At 22.6% G+C, this 21,700-nt stretch overlaps 2 long non-coding RNA genes across 4 annotated transcripts in view; one reads left to right on the top strand and one right to left on the bottom strand.

Annotated features, from left to right (window-relative positions):
- The window catches only part of LOC108004480 (uncharacterized), a 30,739-nt gene extending 18,039 nt beyond the window's left edge, over window positions 1–12,700 (top strand). The window contains exons 2-5 of one of the 3 annotated variants that reach the window (XR_009832713.1): window positions 8,493–8,575; window positions 8,726–8,891; window positions 11,276–11,499; window positions 12,567–12,700. This is a non-coding gene — a long non-coding RNA (uncharacterized LOC108004480). Of the gene's footprint in view, window positions 1–8,110; window positions 8,892–11,275; window positions 11,500–12,566 lie in introns of those variants that run through there. The other 2 variants (XR_001767238.3, XR_003696236.2) reach the window with 2 other exon arrangements.
- The window catches only part of LOC108004479 (uncharacterized), a 101,062-nt gene continuing 86,591 nt past the window's right edge, over window positions 7,230–21,700 (bottom strand). The window contains exons 4-5 of the long non-coding RNA XR_009832710.1: window positions 12,675–12,752; window positions 7,230–7,464 (exon numbers count right to left, since the gene is read on the bottom strand). This is a non-coding gene — a long non-coding RNA (uncharacterized LOC108004479). The remainder of the gene's footprint in view (window positions 7,465–12,674; window positions 12,753–21,700) is intronic.

Here is a 21,700-nt window from a genome sequence, read left to right on the forward strand (position 1 = left end):
AATAAAGAAAACATAGTTTCTGTTTCCAACGAAACAATTTGGACACTTCCGATGAAAATGACAATTCAAGTTCTCTCTCAGAAACTTTATAACAATTTATTTATCAAATGTTTGGACAAAAATTATTGAGGAAATTTATATATATCATCGTAATATACATGATTACATCGAAAATTTTGCTTTACTATGCAATTTTTCTTCCAAGATTCGACCAATTGAATGTTTTAAATTTATTTTTTGAATCTTTTTTAATATTATTAATAATTTAGAAACTAACGAATACGTCGAACAATTAATATTAATAACACGGCAATTCTCAAGAATAAAAGATAATAGAAATCAATAATTATAAAGAAGATTAAGGTGTTGTTACTAAGAATGGAAATACCAGAAAATTAAATATATATTCACATTGAAAACTAATGGAATATATTTTATTCTAAAAGATGTGTTTAAAAAATAAGTTTCCATTTAATCGACAATTTATGCTTTCTATAGAGCAACAAAAAAAAACAATATAAATATAATTCAAGTTATTATTCAAATAGTTATTATCCAAATAATTATGAATCAGCAGATATATTCAAGCATGATGCAATATATAGCAAATAAAAAGCATCATCGATGTGGAATAAAGTTTTGCGGTTCATCTTCAAAATATTGCCTGAATTATCGAGATACAAAAATTGAAAACTATAACGATGAAGCAAAAAAAGCACGATCTCTGTTATGATGTAATAAATTTACTGAAAAAAGTGATTGTTTAAGGAATCATACAACAGTTAATTAATTTAAATATTTATTTTAGTATTTTTGTAGAAATACATATTTAATTGGCACTATAAAAAGAGACAGGAAAGAAATTGAGAAAAAGATGAAAAAAATTAAGGTAAATGAAGTCTAATATTTTCAAGATGTAAAAGTCTTATTTTATATATATAAAAAAATATGTTATTAATGTTTTGATATATGCATTAAATCAAAATGTAACAATAATAATCAAATTGCAAAGAAAAACGATTAATAAAGCCATGCATAGTTAACTCTTGTAAAAATCTTTATAGACAGTATTAATAAATGCGACAAATTGTATACCTATGTGATGAATAATGTATATGGTACAGGAAAAACTGCATTTAATATAATCGGTCGAATGATGTTAAATGTATATATTATGTATATAAAAATTGTTCGCAAGAAATCAATATTTCCTCTATAATTTATTTCAAAAATTATTTAAAAGATGAAATTATCATCTGAATAAATGGAAAAGAAAAAAAAAATACTTGGCTTAACAAAATTATTGGGACTTAATGTGAAATCTGCATTAACAAAACTAACAACAAAAATGTCTCATTTAATTGTATACAATATAAAAAGAAAGTTTATCTATTATGTTATGTTATATAATTTGATTATTCATTAACGAAAATCTTTGATTTTAAGTAATAACTCTATGGCATTTTCAATTTATTTGTTTTATATATTTATTGAATAAAAGTAATTAAAAATGAACATAGATAAAAAAGATTTATAATTAGCAAAAAAAATTACAATTCAAAAATTAAAAATTAAGATTGAGCACTGAATTTAATTGTATATCGCGTTTCAACATTGTACTTTCCAATAATGATTTTGAATAATACGATGACGTTGCTTGGCACGTTAAATGGCTACTATTAATGAACAACAAATTAAGTTATGTTAATATGTTTATTAATATTAATATATATTAACATTAATAATAATATTAATAAAATATTATTAAAACTAAACCTATGCGAAAACAATGTTCAATGTATCAATGTATGAACATTGATTTACTGATTATTTAAAATCTAATAAATCTAATAAATCTATAAAAAAACTATTATATTATACTATTATAAATATTATAACTATAAATTTAAACATGTTTCTTAAATTATTTCTAGATTTAAAAAATTGATAGTCTTGAAAGTAGTTGATTATATCAAATAAACAATAATTTTATTTCTATTTAAAATGAATTCTTGATTTTGAATTATATGAACTTGCATTCTGAACTCTAATGTATCGTGAATTCTAAAAATTTTTTTCTCTCAAGGATTTTCAGTCAATAATAACTTCAATCGGTCTTTCCATTTTATCTTTAACATATTATTTTTTAAATCAATTCATATTAAGAATGGGTAAATACGAAAATGGCATATTTTATGAAAAAATCTATCAATTAGATGTACTAGAAAGTTTTTGGGCATTTGAATTTATAATTTCTAAATTAATCCATTTCTATTGATCTATTTAATTGATTTTTTAATTTATTTTTTTTTCTATTAAATAAAAATTTAACAAATGAATCATGACTAATTATGATATTTTTAATATGACTTACATGGTTTTAAAATTCTCATATTCTTACTATTGCGGTATTAGTTGTGGCAATTATCTTTTTGTATTCCTTTTTTGAAAGATAAAAATTTTTTATTTTTAATTTCGTTTTCTTTTGACTTTTGCTTCTCCCACTGTCTGATTCATTCTTTTCAAATCAATCTCATTAAAACCTCGATAATTAGGTTAAAGAACCATGGAAAAATTGCATCATAATCTAATAAATATAAACCTATATAAACCTATATAAATATATTCTTTAGTTTAATTATGGAAATGACTATAAAATAATTAACTTTTGATTTATATATCATACCTTTTTTTTACTTAATTTCTTCAAATACTATTCATGATCATTTATCTGATCACGAAAAATATTTTACAATATATTCCAAAGTTTTGCAATAATAGAGCTTTTCATATTTTTTTAGTTTTTTTTTTCCTTCAATGCCTTCAATTATAATTCTATTGTGTCAAAATCGATCGTCATTGATTCTTGCAATTCGATTACAGAAAATATAGATATGATCTATATTACCGAATTGGATTCCAGTTCCAATATATTGTTTTCTTTTTAAAATTAAACGACAGAATTAAGTCTAAGCTCAAAATATATATATATATATATATATATATATATATATATATATGATACAATATATTATTATTGCAACATGAAAGTATAAATATAAGTAAATGATTGTAATATGTAATATATATAAATAAAGTATAATGATTGAAAAATAAAAAAATTTTTATTTTTTAATTTTATTTCTCTTCATTATTGCTTTTCCCACTGTTTGATTCATATCTTTTCGAATCTCTCTAAAGCTTCAATAAATTAGACTAAATAACCAGATATCGTAATAGCTATTATCGAATTTTATCTCACTTTCAACTTATCTCACTGTCACATAGACAATTTTTGATCCTTATTCATCAATTATTTTTTTATTATTTTCCACATAATCTCTCCAAGTGATACTTTTCATATTCAATAACTGAATCTTTCCGTGATCGTTTGTCTGGATCACGAGAAATGTCATGATATTTGCCAATATTTTGCAACGATACAGTTTATTTCCATATTCGCATTTTTTTAATATTGTTTCGAGCTCGATCGTTACTACGATACTACGATTTAATTAACATGATCTATGTTACATCTTTCGGTTTCAAAACGTTTTCACAATTGTCATTTCCTTTTTTCTACATTCAAAATTAATTTGATTCAGTGATCAATAGATTACACACGAAACAGATCGCTATTGTGCTTTAGTTTGAATATTCCTATCAAAGGATGTTATATATGTTATATATGTTCGATATTTCGATGATTAACTAATATTTCATCAGTCGTTTATGTAATTCTTGATATTTTTTAATCATTATTTCATCAGTAGTTTATGTAATTTTTCTTGATATTTTTTAATCATTATATACGAAAATTCTCTTGTTCTCGATAATATATTTTTTATTATCTTCCTGTAAGAAGTACACCTTCTGATGTATATATCTTTCTATCTATATAAATGTTTCAGTTGTATTAATCTTGATCAGCAAAAAAAGTTCTGCGACCATCCTGCCATTGAAATTAACATTGTCAGCTGAGATTTTTCCGTGATATGATATTTCTTTCAAATTATTCTATCCAGTCTTAAAAAGTTTCTTAAATTATGAAGCTAAATTGAAATTTAATGATTCTTGTAAACTCTTCATTCTCCTTCGTCAATATTTAATGGCAGTGTCGGCTGATGTCTATGTGCTAGTCACATTGAATCGTTTATGGCAGTCGATTATTATTAATTTTGATAACATATTCGATACTTCGTTTTCTTTTTGAATTACTTCTAACCAATAAAATTGAAATCTTTAAGCTTTTGAAAAATAATAAATTGATGACATAATAGTATAAATCATAATCACAATGATTGAGATAGTAATAATAAAAATGACTCGATAAGTTAATTTGTTGATCATTCGATTTTATTCATGAAATTGCATTCTTTCAAATATAGCAATTTTAATTGCATTTTTTTCTGATAACAGTGAACATTCTATTTCTTTCGTATTTTTGTCATCGTTTCAAAATAATTACACTTTTATTATTATCTATTACTATAATTATCTGTTTCGTATGGTGACGACAATTATGCTTCCATTTTTTAATTTTTAATTTTCTTTCTAATCTCTAATTTCTAATCCAAATTGAAATTCTTTCAAATATATTTATTATTTTATTTATATTTTTTTTGAAATTTTGATAAGTAAGCAAAATTAAGTAGAGACGGAAGTTGCGTGAGCGAATCTTATTTCGTAAATAACTGGCTTCTGATTTCACTATGAAAATGTTTTTTCTTTTTATGTTTTTCAAGTAATTTGCACATTCATCTATTCATTTTTCATGAAAAATATTTTAATCTCCTTTGTATCTCCTAAAATTTCACAACGATACAGCTTCTTTCCACGCTCGCTCTTTGTGATACCGTTATTTGCGTAAAATATCTAAGTCAATTGTGCCAAGTTCGACCGCCGACGACATTGATTTGTTGCAAATTCTTACAGTTGATACAGAAATAGCAGAAAATTGTATTGTTGAGTCATAATTTTTTAAATGTTTCAAAATGTATTCCCGCGTTAGATCGTTTTATCTATTTTCTTTTAACATCAATCTTAGATTACACACGAAGCATGCTCCAGTTTGAGCATTGTTATCAAAATATTCGATATTTCAATAGCAATGGACATTATAACTTATATTCCATCAGTGATTTCTATAGACTCTTTGTCCTTGAATCAATTTTCTATTTTGAGAATTCTATTTTCAAAAGTTCCATTTTATCATGTTATTTCTATCTCGTAAAATCATGAATAATATATAAGCAAAATATTTCCATTGATATCAATCAATATCTATTGATATCTATTTTCTTTCCATAAAAGCATGAAGCACACTTTCTGATGCACATGAATTTGAATACCTTGACGAACAAGAAAGCTATCCATTGTCTTCGACAGTGACTATCGTCTGAGGCTTCTTCATGATAAAATTGATATTTTTTTTAGATTCTAGATTAGACTAGACTAAATTCTATCTAGTCTCAGTTGATTCGAGTTAGAGAATCGAAAATCGAATCTTTCTATGTTTTATATTTATCTTCATCAGTATCGGCTGATCTCCATCATTAATACTATCATATAATATTCACAATCTATTCGATTATATTTTCTCGTCTGATAACATTGAATAATCGGCTATTTTCTATTATTAAAGAATAAATCGGTTTTAATATTCGGGCTATGAGCCTACCGGAAACGAAACTTTTTATACTTTATATTAATCGGTTTATTGATATTCGGTGCATGGGATTGTCGAAAATGAATCTCTATTTGCTTTACATTTTTCTTCATCAGTATCGACTAATCTTTCGAATCTTTTTTCTAATCGAATCTTTTTTCATAACAAATGATTCGGTTTATTAATATTCGAAATCAAAAATTCAAAAAGTGAAAAGTTGCTATAAATTGTGGCAACATTGACAACATCGCAATATTAGATGATTTAAAAGTTAGATTCTTATTATAATGGTATGTTATCATAATCATGTTATCATAATCATCATACTAATGTCATTATCGTGATAGTTGATAAAATTATCATTATTGCAACTTATTATTATAGATATTTTGTCCTCGATGCTACTCGATCGCTCGCTTTGCCCATGAAATTGCACACTACCAAATTTTCTTTAACAGCATTGCTTGCTGTACTATTGATATTTGAAATTCAAGAACTATTGATATTTGAAGCTCAGTCTTTGATCATTTCCGTAATAGTTTAAATTATGGTTTCAAAGTAATCAATTTCATAATAAATTGAATAAAAGTCTATAAAATTGCGTGTTTCTAAATATTCTCTGACAGTAATGCTAGCTATGCTATCTATTTCTATTTATTTTATTTCTATTATTTTGCCATTCGTACTTGCTTTTCCACATAATTTACAAAATGGCTGAACGAATATATTTTAGAAATAAATATTTTTCGGAAGTTTTATTCAACTTCTTTCTTTTCTTGGAATCAAAATTTTTTAAAATTATATTTAAAATATATCGCGGAAAATAGACTTTATATTTCTGTTTTTTGATAAGGCATATCTTGAGACCTGCTAAATGACAATTATATCGATTTGGAACATTAGATGATAACATTTTTCTATTTCTTGATTCATATATAATATAAATTTAATAATTTTAATAAATTTAATTTATTAATTTTTTATTTCCAATTTATTCGTAAAAAAATATTACTACAATTTGATATCATTTTTAATTTAATGAATTTATCAGTAGAATAATAGAATAATAGAATAATCAGAATAATATTCAAGAATGTCCTCATTTTTCAATAAGCAATCACCAAGAAATATTTAAATAATATTAATCATTTCAAATAGTTTGAAAAAGTTATAACGTGAAATAGAAATTTATACATGAAATGAATACAATATTGCCTTGAAATTTATTGACAGTTTTGCCTTCAGTTACGAAGATGCAAAAAGCGGCAAAAAATTGAAATTATACAATTGTTTTTATTTTCTATGAATAAATATTTCCGTTATATATTTGCTTCAGAAGTAATCTAAATACAGAACTAGACGTATGCGATCAATTTCACGTTAAAATTCAATCAAATTGAATTATTTTAATATCTCTGTAATTATGAAATGATTAATTTTGAGCAAAATGAAGATTTAATTAAATCGAATATTCCAATATGATTTTATAATAAGAATTATTATAAAATATATTAAAATTGTATATTAAAAAAAATGCATGAATGTAAATATTAAATGTAGATTAGATTATGTAAAATAATATTTATTTATATTCGTACATAAAATAATTTAACTAATACAGAAGATAAGAAATTTTTTTCTAATTACATTGTTATTTTTTTTATAATTTTTGTTATTTTATTGATCTTGTGTTGAAATAAGTATCACATACTTCAAAATTTCTTCAATATTTGTGTAACTTCCAGTTCTAATCAAAGTAATTCTGTATTTCCAAGAATAGTCATTTCTTGATTTTCCTGTCAAAAAATATTTATTATTAAAATAAATTAAATTTTTCATTTAAAAATATTTTAAATTTCTGGCATAAAATTTCTGAAAAATATTTTTCGATATTTTTCTTGCTGTACATAATCTTATAATGTTTAATTATACATTGCTTTCGAGATTTCTTGATTTTTTTTATATGATTTTATCTGATTAAATGATTGTCAAATCTAAAAACTATAACTCTATCCGACCCAGAGAGTTAATAATATTATAAAAAAATAATTTTTATAATTAAAATATAAAGAGTGATATTATATAATAAGCTTTTTATTGTTTATTTTATTATTGCCCTAATATAATTTAAAAAATTCCATTTTATCATTAAGTCATTTACAATACTTTCCTTAAAATCTATGTCGAAATAAAAATATCGGAACTGATTTATCGCATAATTGTTCAAGTATGTTTTTTACAATAACATTTACATACGAATATAGTATTTTAAATGATAACTCTGAATGTTTTTTTAGTAATAACATAAAAAAATAAAGTATAATTTATTTATTTGTTGATTATAAAAAAATAAAAATACATTTATGAAAATGTGTCATTAAGCATATTAATAGATAAATTATCATTTAAAATCATCATTAAAAGTATCGATAAATTGTAAAAATCAATTTCGTATTGTTATCAAATAAATGAAAATTAAATTCATAGTAGAAGAAAAACAAAAAATACAAATAAAATGAAAATATTAGAATTAGAAATAGAAAGAATGATCAAAAGAGAAAACAATTAATAAAATAATGATAAAAAAATAATGCTATAAATTAACATTTTCTAAGAAATATAGTCATAACAATGAAAATATTTCCATTCCAAAATTTAATTCTAAAAATAAAATATAAAATATAATTGATTGATGATGATAATAAGTCATAACCCAGAAATCTCTGATAGAAATCTCTGATCATTCAAATATTAGACTGATGGATCGATTATATATGGTCATGTTATGTATATCTTGTTTACATTTATATTTATATTAATATAGAATCAACGATCTTCCGGTTTCTTAAATCTACAGCCAAATGTGACTATTCATGCATTGTTGGAGGAAAAGGACAATTCAAAGATGTAAATCTTTTTTATATTTTTTTAATCTAATTAAAAAATTATATTCATACCCTTTTTTATTATTTCTTTTTTAACTTTTCATTTTTACTTTAATTTCTTTTATTTTCTAATTAATTGTTCTTAATTAATTCTTAATTAATTAATTCACAGTTTATAGATTCTTCAACCATTCTGTATTGTTTAGATGGATATTGATGGATTTTTCATGGAGATGCAATAAATTTTTCTATTAAGAATTTAATTTCAGCGTTCATCTGTAATAATATCTATCATTTAATACAGATAAGATAATATTCACAAGCTATTTACTATCACGGTAAGCTATTATTATTAATACATTATTTGTGCGCAAATCAATTTAATCTTATTATTATCTTTTTTGACACTAATTTTTTGCTGCACTAATGGACCTCTTCTATTTGGACCTTTCATGGTAATATAGATTTTTGATTTTTAACTTTTCTTTATTGGAAAATGTTACATCGGTAACTATTTTAAGATTGTTATTTCTCCAGTGATACATAAATTGGTTAATTAAGTTATTTATTTATTTTATGTTTTTTGCTTTTATTAAGAAGTCAAATCATTACTCAATTGCTTGTTCGTATATCATTCACAAATTATCATTTGCAACATTTCACAGGAGTAACATGTAATACACAATTCTGTAGAATCTCTACATATATTCATTAATGATGTTGGTTTCTATATTGAATAGTATTTGGACTCTAAATCATCTTGGAATTTCATCAATTTAAAAATTTAGTTCTGAATTCTTTCAAAAGCCATCGCAGAAAGTTAAATGCATTTTTAATATATAGTACAATCGGTATACATACCAGACTCTTTGTTCTATAATAGATTTATTCATCAATTTCATGATTATTTTCACATGTATGTTTTTACACAAATTAATATAAATAAAACGCCAAAGGAAAGGAATGCAATCTTTCGGATTCCACGATCTTTTGAAAAACTCTTCAGAAATTCTATTTTTAATATTATATTTATATTAAGTTTAGATCTTTTCATTTTTAATCTAATTATTTTTAACAAAAGTCTTCTACTTTTCAATTTATTCATAACAATTTGATATATTTATTTAAAGAATCCATATTTGTATTATTGGATGCAAGAAAAGTCTCAAATTTGTTTAGATAAAATACTTAATTAGAATTTACATTTTTATTTTATTATTATAAAATTTATTTTTATTTTATAAATGATATATAAATTTCATCATTATTTTTTAAAACTAAAATTATAATATGTTTTGTAAATCAATATTGGTCAACAAACTTTTATTTTTCTAAAAATAATAAAAACTAATTACCACTAAAGCTTTTTTTTGCATTCAACAGTACAAATATGAATCATAGAATAATCTCCCTGAAAATTATTTTAAAATTTTTCTCTAGAATTACTCAAATTTTTTGTTATCTTGGATTGGATTTTAATTAAGTCTATTAGTAATATGCATGTTAGATAAGAATATATATTACAGAATATATCTTGTAATTCTTATAATAAAAAAAAATCTTCAATAATTCAATTATTAAAAATATTTTAGTCAATGATACGTTTTAAAATACTTTTCTTATTAGAGAGAAGCTTTCCTTTTCATTGTAGACATAAGCTCTTATTTTCTTGATTCGTGTACAAATCTTTTAAGCTAAATTCCTAATTCTATTTCGGCAGATTAGCAGATTCTGTATTTTTTCTTTTACTTTTACTTTAGATTTCCTTATGAAAATGAATTCCTTATAATAAATTTCATTTATTTATTTTTTTTTACTGGAATAACAAAAGATAATTCATTATCTTAAATATACTTCTCGTCTTCTCCATTTTTGTAGCAATTCTGAAACTTTTTCTTTTCATTTTAATATCAATATTGTTTTTATTATTAATAGCATAATAATTCGCTATAAGTAATGCTGAATTATAAATTTCAGCACCATCATAAGAAGACAAATTATTCAATTGAAGATCAAATATCTTCTTAATGGCACTCTCAATAGAGATATGAATTCACGATTCCCTTAATAAATGTCGCTATTTTATATTTTACATTTTAGAGAAAATAAATAAATTTTCTTTTATAAAAAGACTGCATCTATATATAAATTGCCTTTTTTTATTTTTCGCCATTTTATAAATAATTTTGTAAAATTCTCTATTTTTTTTCGTTTGAATGTTCGTCTTCGTTATAATTCTGATGACATTTTTCTGAAATATTAATATTTATAGCTCTTTTTCTTGTAAAGTTTTCTGTTACATGATATCTTATTTTTTGCCCTATATGTTTTCATTCTTTTGAACTCTTTTGTCCATCACAGAATCAAAAGGTATTACGGTACTTTTTGATATATGACATGAGATATAATTGTAATTATAATAGATTAGAGATTATAATATATAAGATTATAATATAATAAAGCTTTTTCTTAAGTTTTTTCAACTGACAAGCGTTATTTGCAATAAAACTTTTTCTTGGACGATTCTTTATTGGAATCTATTCTAATTGGCTCACGTTAAAACGCGACGTCAATATCAGTACATTTTCTCTTTGTTTGAATAGTAGGAATCTCAAATTCGTCAAGGTTCATTTCGAAGGAATATATGTGTCTTTGACTGATTGAGTAATTATATTATAATCTTGGAAAACTTTTTATCCTTCATATATTTGTTATGTTACAGGAATGATTTTGCATTTGCATCGATATTCAAAATAATTTTAATCTGCCGGAGAAACATCAATACCTTATCATTTATCCAATTGAAATTCAATAATTTTTTAAGCCGAGAAAATATATACTTTCGAATATTTATCGTCATTGATCTGGATATATATGCAATGCTGGATATATATATAAGATATATCCACCAGGATTGACAGATAATTGTTTTTCATACCAGTTGAGGTAAATGATTGCGATATCCCATCCAAGATGATTATTTTTAATGAAAGTATTGTAAACGATAAAATAAAGTTTAATTTAGATTAAAAAATTCTTTTTCATTTTTATTTTGTTATTTATTAAAATATGAATTCTTAATTTCCAGTAAGCGAATTTTATAATACAATATACTTGAATTATAAAACTTGAAGATAATAGTATAATAGTAAAAATATGTAAAAATATGATAAATATGTCTATTATTCTAACTCTAATAATATATATTTTCGTAATTTTATTGAAAATGTTTGAATTTTAAATTAGATGAATTACAAAATTAGTTTGTTGTTTACAAAAAAAATATTAAAAATGTTTTATTTTTTTAAATTACAGCAATTTATAAGTATTATTATTAAAATTTAGAATAATTTAAACCAAGAAAACTAACAATTCACGAACTGTATACAATTCACTAACTGTATATAATGCTATTAAAATGACTCGATTCTTCTTCAGCAAATTTCTTCTTAAGAATAATATCTAATATCATATTATCGAATCTTATGAAAAAAAATATGGATCTGATTCATTACAATTAAAAGGAAATGTCATAAAAATATTATTTACACATATTCTTATATAATATGCTATTTATCAATATGGACACATTCAATTGTGATAAGGAAGAATAAGTATTATTAAAAGAATGAAATTCTAATCTCTCATATGATTTCATAATTGTAAATAATTATGTTTTATTTATACAATAGAATTTTTTTATTTATAATTTTGAATATTCAAGGAAAATCTTCTGTATATCAAGAAAAAAATAAATATTTCCAAATGATAAGATTAGACAGCTTAAAAGAACTTTTTTTGCTTTTATATTATTCCAAGAGATATTTCTTCAATAGTGAATAGTTTTACATTAGACAGATATACTACATAATCTAAAACTAAACATTATAATACGTGAAGTACTTCTGTCTAATATATCAGTGATAATGTGATAATCATATATTCTCTTCTATTTAAAATTTGCTGAAGGAGAATTGATTATTTATTGTCCAGTAATCCTGCTTCGTTTTTAGCTTTTCAGAAATGATAATGAGAAAAATGGAACGGCTTTTATCATTTTTCTTCTGAAGAACTTCTTCGGATATCGAATATCATCAGAATAACATGTACATTGTTTGTACCTGCTCATCGTGGATCATAATATATCCTTATGTCTCTTGATTGTTTGGCTGTACCATTCTACGATTATGCGGCTTAATCTACACATAAAAAAGAAGGAAAAAATGTTATATATTTATTAAAAAAACGCTTCGTTATAGAATTACAAATTAATATTATATATAGGTAATTATGCATTTTCCACCAAAGCACATATCATTTGTGTTTATCTAATTAGTAAAAATTATTTTATATATATCATTAATATTTTTAGTTATATTCTAATATTTTTATTAATTCTTATTAATTCTAAACTATGTGATTTCCAATATCTTATATTAAAATATGAAAAATATTTGCTAAATTAAATTATAATACGTTTATATTTAATGAAAGAGAAAATAAATACTGAATTATTGAATCATATTGCAAGAACTATTTCCAATTGAGAAACGAGTTCAATTTTATAAATAGTAATACAATAAAAAAAAATGATGGTTTTTTATCAAGATATATAAACTCATTAATCATATATAAGTTCATAATAATATATATGATAATCGATAATATAAAATTTAATTTGCAATATTTTGATTAACGATCTATTAATTAATTATTTTTGTCTACTAAACTTTTTTTCTCTACTAAACTAATTAGATAGAATATTTTAAACATTTTTAAACAATTTATTAAATGAATTTTTCATCCTTTTTTAAAAATTAGTGTTTCATCTAAACAACTGGATATAGTGTAGTGTTAAATAATATATTATATCATATATTATACAAATGAGAAACTGGTTGAACAAGAAATATTAATAGATGAATAAATTACAATAGAAACATTTTTAGCCTCCAAGATCATTCGATTTTATATCTCTTGAATATTAATTATGAAGAGTTCTGAAACAAAAAATTGATGTTATAAAAATGAAGAACTAGCACAAGATATTAAAAACGCAATTAATGAAACTCAGAAAAATTCTCATAAACATTACTGTGTTATTAATTATTTTTTATATCATCATATTATTTTATAATTATTTAATAACAATACGAAATTGTTATGATAAAAGACAATATGTATTTATGCAAATAAACATAATCGACGTTTCTATATACTCTATATACTCTGATGGAAAATGCATATTTATATTATACGTACATGAATGCTTATAAAAAAAGTTATATAAAACTTTATACAACATTTCCTTCTTCTTTTTATGTGTATATTAAATACAAAAATAATATTTCGTAGTTTAACAAGAATTATGTGATTTAAAATAATTAATTTTATATTCCTTAATAATTCCTTAATATATTCCTTTTTTAAAAAATAATGTATAATAATGTATTGATTTATATAAAAAAATAATTAATATATAATTTCATTTAATAAAAAATATTTTCGATTAAATAAAAAGTTTTTTATCAACTTTTATTTTATTGTTAATCGATTAACTTTTATTAAAAATTGCATATATGAGTATTAGAATAAAATATATAAAATAGTATAATTTTGTATCTATTTAATTTATTATATATATTATATTTTTATTATTTATTGATTTATTCTATTGTTTTATTATTATAAAATTATATATTTTATATAAATATTATTAATATAAGTTTAAATATTTATGTATAAAACTTAATATATTATATATTAATATATAGAAAATTAAAGCGATATTTTTTATTATTTCTTTTTTTTTAAATCAATTAAAAAATCCCTTTTTTATCAATTCATAAATATTGATAATTGCTATTTTTTTAACTTTTGTCTAACTAAATTTTTTGTTTAACTTAATTTTACATATTTTCTATATATTAATATACATTAATTTAATTATAATAGTTAATGCAATTTCCAAAATCATTTTTTTTAAAAAGATAATTACAGATTTTATTATCGGTAATCTAGATTTCTCCAATTAACTAATGCATCAATTCTATTCATTCATATTTATGAATATTTTTACGTGAATATTTTTAAATATGAATATTAGAGCAATTACAACATATATCAAAGTTTTTATCAAAAATTAATTAATTAATTAAATATTTATTGAATAAACAATTGAGTTTCTATAATTTTAAAAAATTACAATGATTACGATGATTACAAATAAATCAAATAAATGACATAATGTTGATAAAATAATTTTATATTTATATTCTAGCAAAGATCTTAATAATCTTTATCAATGTTTCAATTTTTTAATATCCTTTAATTTTCGATTATATATGTTGTATATTGTATATCATGGCGAATGAAAAAAGAAAGATTGAAATAAAAGAATGCATTACAAAGAAGTTAAAAATTTATTGAAGGTGCTAAAATTAATTAAATACAGTGGATTTTATTTCTTATTAATTATATTTTTTTTATAATAAAATTGAACAATTTTGCATAGAATATTATATAATTAATTTTAACTTTCGAATTGTTCTATATAAGTTTCGTTGAATAAATATATGTCATATCCTTATTTTTTAATTACAAATATCAATTTTGCAAACTATATTTTCATAATTTATAATCATATATCAAATAAAAAAGGTTACTTGAAAATAAAACAATATAATAAATAATATAGCATACAATTCAATATTTTGAAACATAAAACAATTTTTTCTTAAAAACATACAATCCAAAATTTATAATGATTTTTAATTTAATTTAATTTTTATGAACATTTTGTTAAAAAAATATTTAAATTATTAGAGATTCTTTCTAAAGTGATGTATACAATTGTGTATTTTTTAAGAAAGAGAATAATTTTTCTTTAATTGGATAACTTTTATTGAATTGCAATGTAAAGTTTGCACAAATGAAAAGATAATCTTTTTCGTCATTATATCAACTATAAAAAATAAACAATATATTCTGCATAAATGCTTGTTAATTTAAAAATGTAGTACAAGAATCAAGAAGAGAAAATTACAAATGACAAACCTTGTATTGTCACATTGCATGTGCAAATAAGAATTTTTCAAATAGTAAATTAAGAAATCGGCATCTAAACAATAAAAATTTTCGGTAATAATAGTACAGCCAAAATAATTTTAAATTAGTATCATTTTCAAAAATAGTATCATTTTCACGACAAACTATATCGTATTAAAAAAATTTAAACAAATTTGTAAATATTTTTTTTTTGTATTTGGATGAAAACATTGTCATCGACTTAAATCAATTATTTATTTTTGTTTCGTAGATAATGAATTCTCAATTAGCGAATAATTATTAATAATAATAGTATAATTTTGTATAACATAGAATTTATACATTTAAAACATTTTAGAACAAAATAAAAGATTAAAGTAAAATATTGATTTTCAAAATGTATTACTATTGTAACAGATTGTATACAGATAATGATAGAATAAAAAGAAATTGAAAGGATTATAAAAATAAAAATAATAATAATAATAATAATAATAATAACAATTATCTGATAATATAATAATAATTATTATTATTATTATCAGATCTTAGAAAATAAGTGTTAGAGCAATTACAAAGTGTACCAAAGTCTTTTTTGAAATAATCGATTAATAAATATTTATTAAATAAAATACAACGAATTTCTTCAAGCTTATTTATAGATTCATCTTTTTCCGAAAATATTATTTTGAATTAATAAACTCGTTTGAAATTAAGAAAATTAAAATGATTATAACAATTCTGCTGCATCCACACTTATGAAATGTTTGAAAACTATTATTATAGTAAAATATTAGTAGAACATGAATGAGATTTAATAAATTCCGTTAATTGCTTCTAGCAACAGTGATGATCTTATACGAACAGAAGTTAAAATTTCCATATAAAATACAAATTAATACAAAAAAATTATTACTGATAAAAAAAATTATTAGAATTTTTGTAAATGTTATTCAAAAAAGGAATGCTTTTTTAAAAAAGAATGCTAAGAATGGTTTTCTTATTTTTGGTAATAATTCTGTCTTAACTGAAAACAATTTCAGATTTTTTTCGAATTTTTTCGAAATTGAATTCGAAGATATTATGTTTTCACAATCTAGTCTTATAGTACATGATAATCTAAAAAATAAATGAAAAAGCTTATTTAAATCATCTAATTCATTTTAAAAGTGAATAATGATAATCTTTTTATATAAGAGTGATTTTTCTGCATCGGAGGTGCACTTTAGAGTAAAAGTTTAATCGTTAAAGAAGATATTAAGAAAGAAGACTAGGTTTCTAATAACGAAAGTCTATGTATATCAAAAGTTTTACTCAGGACTTTATTGTAGTTTCTCTCTGAGACAAAGAATGAATGTCAATAATATACAAATTATTTTAAATATTTTAAAAATAGAATATATTAAATATACCATTACAAATTTAAAAAATATATAACAAAATATGCTTTCAAAATATAGTACAAAATATAGTAATATATAGTATGCATATAATGGAAACTTTGTATTTCATTTGTTTCATTATTTTCTTTTATCTTTACTATTAAAATGTTCAACTAACATTAAATAATGATATTTTTTTAGCATGTTTTTGGATCTCAGATTTATTAAATAATTAACAAATTATTTTGACGATACAGAAAATATATGATTCAAGAATATAGACCGTTTCATAGCAATTGTTCAATAATTAAAAAAAAAAAATGAAATATTTCTTTCACTAGATATTATGAACATGCTATAGAAATATGAAATATTCTTGTTTGAATTCAAAGGAAATAATATTTTGCAATTTTGGAATAAAAATAATATATCGAAATTCTATTTTTATTGGCAGAATTGATTTTAGCAATGCCACCAACATAAGTTTATAAAAAGACTCTCTTGACCTTTATATAAATATTTTTATATATTATTATTAGCGTTGACAGTTATAATGTGGAATATCATTGCTAACGATACAAGAAATGATAATATAGATATTGGAAGTATTCAACAAAATTATTTTCCGGACATGAAGTAGAATATGAAGTCGTGTTCCTCTCTGCTTCCTGAATGAATATTATATCGTTAATAAATATATGTAAATAAATTAAGTGTCAATTGTAAACAAAATTTTAAATAAAGAAACATAATGAAAAACTGAATATCCATCGAATACAATATTAAAAATGTTCTAATTTAAGAAATATAAATAAAATATAAGTAATGTAAATAAATGTAAAATGTAAATGTAATATAAGTAAAGTTATATAATGCATAAAAAAATAAAATAAAATAAAATAAATAAATGAAAAACAAAACACTAATATGACAAATGGGATTTCAGAAGTATCTCCTTTGAAAAAGATCTCAGACATGAATTTCTTTAGAAGAAAAAGTTTTTTTTGGAATTGATTGGATCGATCTTCAAAGTTCCATCGAAGATTAGTTTGCAAACAATATAACCAACAAAGAAAATCAATTAACATAAGTTGAAGACCAGAGACGAGCGTTTGATAGATGAATTATTCATTTTGAAGAATAATTTCTATAAATATTGAATCTACAGAGAAGGTGTATTAACGTATTCCAGGATCAAAACTGGTTTTCAAAATTTCATTTCGACAATTTCGACATTAAAGACGCGCCATGTTCTCATCATCAACATCAGTTGTAGCTAGTAAAGACAAAAAGTACTGATTGAAGCAAACTGATGAATAACAACTCGAGAAATTGCTACGAGATTGAATTTGTCTAATTCGACTGTTCATGATGATAAAAAATGACTTTGTTTCATTTCGAAGTTCGATATTTGGGTTTCACACGTTCTCAAAAAAAGAGATTTTCTTTTTCGCATTGATATCTGTGATTTACTGCTCAAACGTGAGGAAAATAATCCATTTTTAAAGCGAATAGTAGCTAGAGATGAAAAATGGATCGTTTACGACGATATTAAACAAAAACGATCATGGAGTAGTAAAGAATCGGCGTAAAATACTTCAAAAGCAACATTAAAAAAAAAAGTGATATTTTCTGTTTGGTAAAATTTCAAGGAAGTTGTTTTTTTTTGAACTTCTACTTCACAATTGCACGATTAATTCGGAAATATATTGCAATCAATTGGACAAATTAAACGATTCCATCAAAAAGAGATCTTAATAGGAAAAGTACAATGTTTCATCATGATAACGCTAGATCTCACACGAGTTTAATGACTCGCCAGAAGTTGTTATAACTTAGAGAAATATTATATCCATCATATTCGCCAGATTTGGTATCCTCGGATTACCACTTGTTTTGATTTTTACAGAATTTTTTAAATGTCAAAATATTTACTTCAAATGTAGATGTCAAAAATTTGGATCAATTTTTACAAACAAAGATCAAAAGTTCTATGAGTGTGGAATCATTTAAATGATGGCAATATATATTGGACCACAATAATCAATATATAATTAAATAAAATACATATATATTATTTAAAAAATATATTTCATGGAAAAAACGAAATTATTTTCCGAATAACCCAATAGTAATTTTAGAATAATAAAACATAGGTAAGGAATGAAACAGACTACTGCTCTTGTAAATATTGTACATAATAATTCAAATATTAATATAATCTGTCAAATTTTTACTGAGTTTAGATTCGATTCCTTTTTCTGATGTCCCATTTCTGGATCCTTCTTTGTGTTCTTTAGTATCAAGTATATATCATCGATACATGAATCTTCTATATTTTAATGAACTTTTTTAGAAAAAATTATACAATTTGAAGAATTTTTGCCAGAAAATGTTTGTCAGTCTCATTAGAATCGGGTATGTTTTTCTCCCCATTTATTCAAAATTAAGTTTACCTATAGAATTTCATTTTGATACGAAAAATCTCTCATGTTTGAATTTTTATTTTAAAATTATAGCGAAAGTTAATCTCAATTTATTATTAATCAATGAAGAAATTAAATTTCTACGTTTCAAAGGATTCTTCTTTGAGGGCTGCCATCACTATAGTTCTAGAAATTTCTCGAGCTGCTTTGACCGAAATACAAATCAATTTTCTTTTTCAGTAATAAATCAAAAAGGAAGAATAAAAAGCAGTAACAAATAAGAAGTAACAAAGCTGCAATCTGCTGGATATGCCTAAAACATCGTACATCATAAATATAAATCGATAAAAAGATGGAACCTGTCCAGATTTTGAGCGTAGAAAATTAGAACAGAAATATAAATCAATTTTTGTTTTTGGTAATACCAGGCCAAAAAAGAAGAAAGAAATATGTATTCGATTTGTAAGAAACAAAATCATTCCTAAAAGAATTGCTATAAGAAGAACAATAAGAAAAATACGAAAATCATTGACTTTGTTTCGTATGTTCGTCGCATTGAAAATGAATTTACATCTTCGATTCTATTGGTTTTTTGAAGGAACTATTCATAATAAAACAATAAAAATAATTATTAATGCTCAATTTAAAATTTTTCGAAAATAGATTATGCTTTTAAAATTTGAGTAGAGATCGAAAATATCTTTTCGATCTTTGGAAGAAAATTACGTAATTATTATCGATATAATTTTAAAAATTAAATAGATTCTTTACTCATTGGAATAAATAAACACTGTCTTTTTCGATCCAAATTTCCTCGAGAAACATAAAGATTTTTCAATTGAATATTGAATATTTGTCGATGAAAAAGAAATTATTTTCGAGAAAAGAGAGAAGAAAAAAGATTAGAAAAGATTCGTGAATTCGTAAGACAAAATTTAAAAATTCTCTTAAATTAAAAATAAAAACGTAATATGATAGCCATGTGTACGCCAATGAATTTAATTTAATAATAGTTATATCAACATATCAGACAAAAAATAACAGAAATTATCGAAGAGCTATGTATAATCATATTTAAGATAAATGATATAATATATAGAGAAAGAAAGGCGAAATATAAGATAATGCATATAAATCAGATATAAATCAAACCTCAACCATAGATAAAATAAGAAGAAATTGAATTCATTGAACAGTTCTCCAACGGATAAGGACATTTCATCATAGAAGTTCAAAATATACATTAAAATAGATTCTTTATTATTAGCGAATCAGTTTTTCCTCGAATTTAAATTTCAACGAAATCAGATTTTTTTATAGAAATATCTTCTTAAATTCGAGTTCAGGGAAGTTATATTTTTGGAACAGGATTCATCTCATAATACATGAGGCGATCTAATAACGATTAAAAACAATATTGTTCCATGAATGAAGAGATGTGCTCAAATCCGATTCATTTTAAGAGGGATGCTGATATAAGAGAAATCCTTGTAATGAATCAGAAATGTATTTTTGGAAGCGGAATTTAATCGAGAAAATTTGGAATTCATCCTAAAAGATGTCAAGAAAGAAGAGCGCAAAAAAATGAGAATAGAAATTTGATGAATTCTGGAAAAGAATAGAATATTCGGATTCCAAGGTCTTGTTCATGGTTTGGATGTTTTTTCTGAAAGACGAAAGATGAAACGAAAGACGAATGTGAGGTTGTGAATTCTTTGCTATCTGTAAAGAAAATTATGCACATATAAAAAACCTTTTTTATAAACAAAAGTATCGTATAATAAAATAATAAAGATAACGAAGTCATTACTATTTCAAATTGAAATCAGCGCTCAAGCTGAATTGTCTTTTAAAGGGATATTTTTGTTTGACTGAAAAAAATCTATTTTCTTTTCAGAGAGAATAATGAATCTTGATAGCATAGAATGTAGAATATCACAATCAATCAATGACAAACAACAGTTGTCATCGATATTAAAGATATCGATTAAACGAAGTCATTTTTGTATTACCATATGAATCATCAACTTCAGTAGCAAAACTTATATTGTTTTGTTGTAATAGGATTTCCAAGAAATCATCCATTATGAACTATTTCCACTTGGAAGGACAATAACTGCCGAATATTATCAAAATCAATTAATGAATTTATATGACCAGCTAGAGCAGAAACGGCTGTTTACTGGAAAAAAAACAAGAAATAAGACACGTGATTTTGCAGCACGCCAATATTCAGTCATACATTGCAAAAAGAACGCGAGACACAATTTATACGTTGAGATGAGAAGTCCT

Source organism: Apis cerana, linkage group LG14 (assembly GCF_029169275.1).
Source record: "Apis cerana isolate GH-2021 linkage group LG14, AcerK_1.0, whole genome shotgun sequence".
NCBI classification, from domain to species: Eukaryota; Metazoa; Arthropoda; class Insecta; order Hymenoptera; family Apidae; genus Apis; species Apis cerana.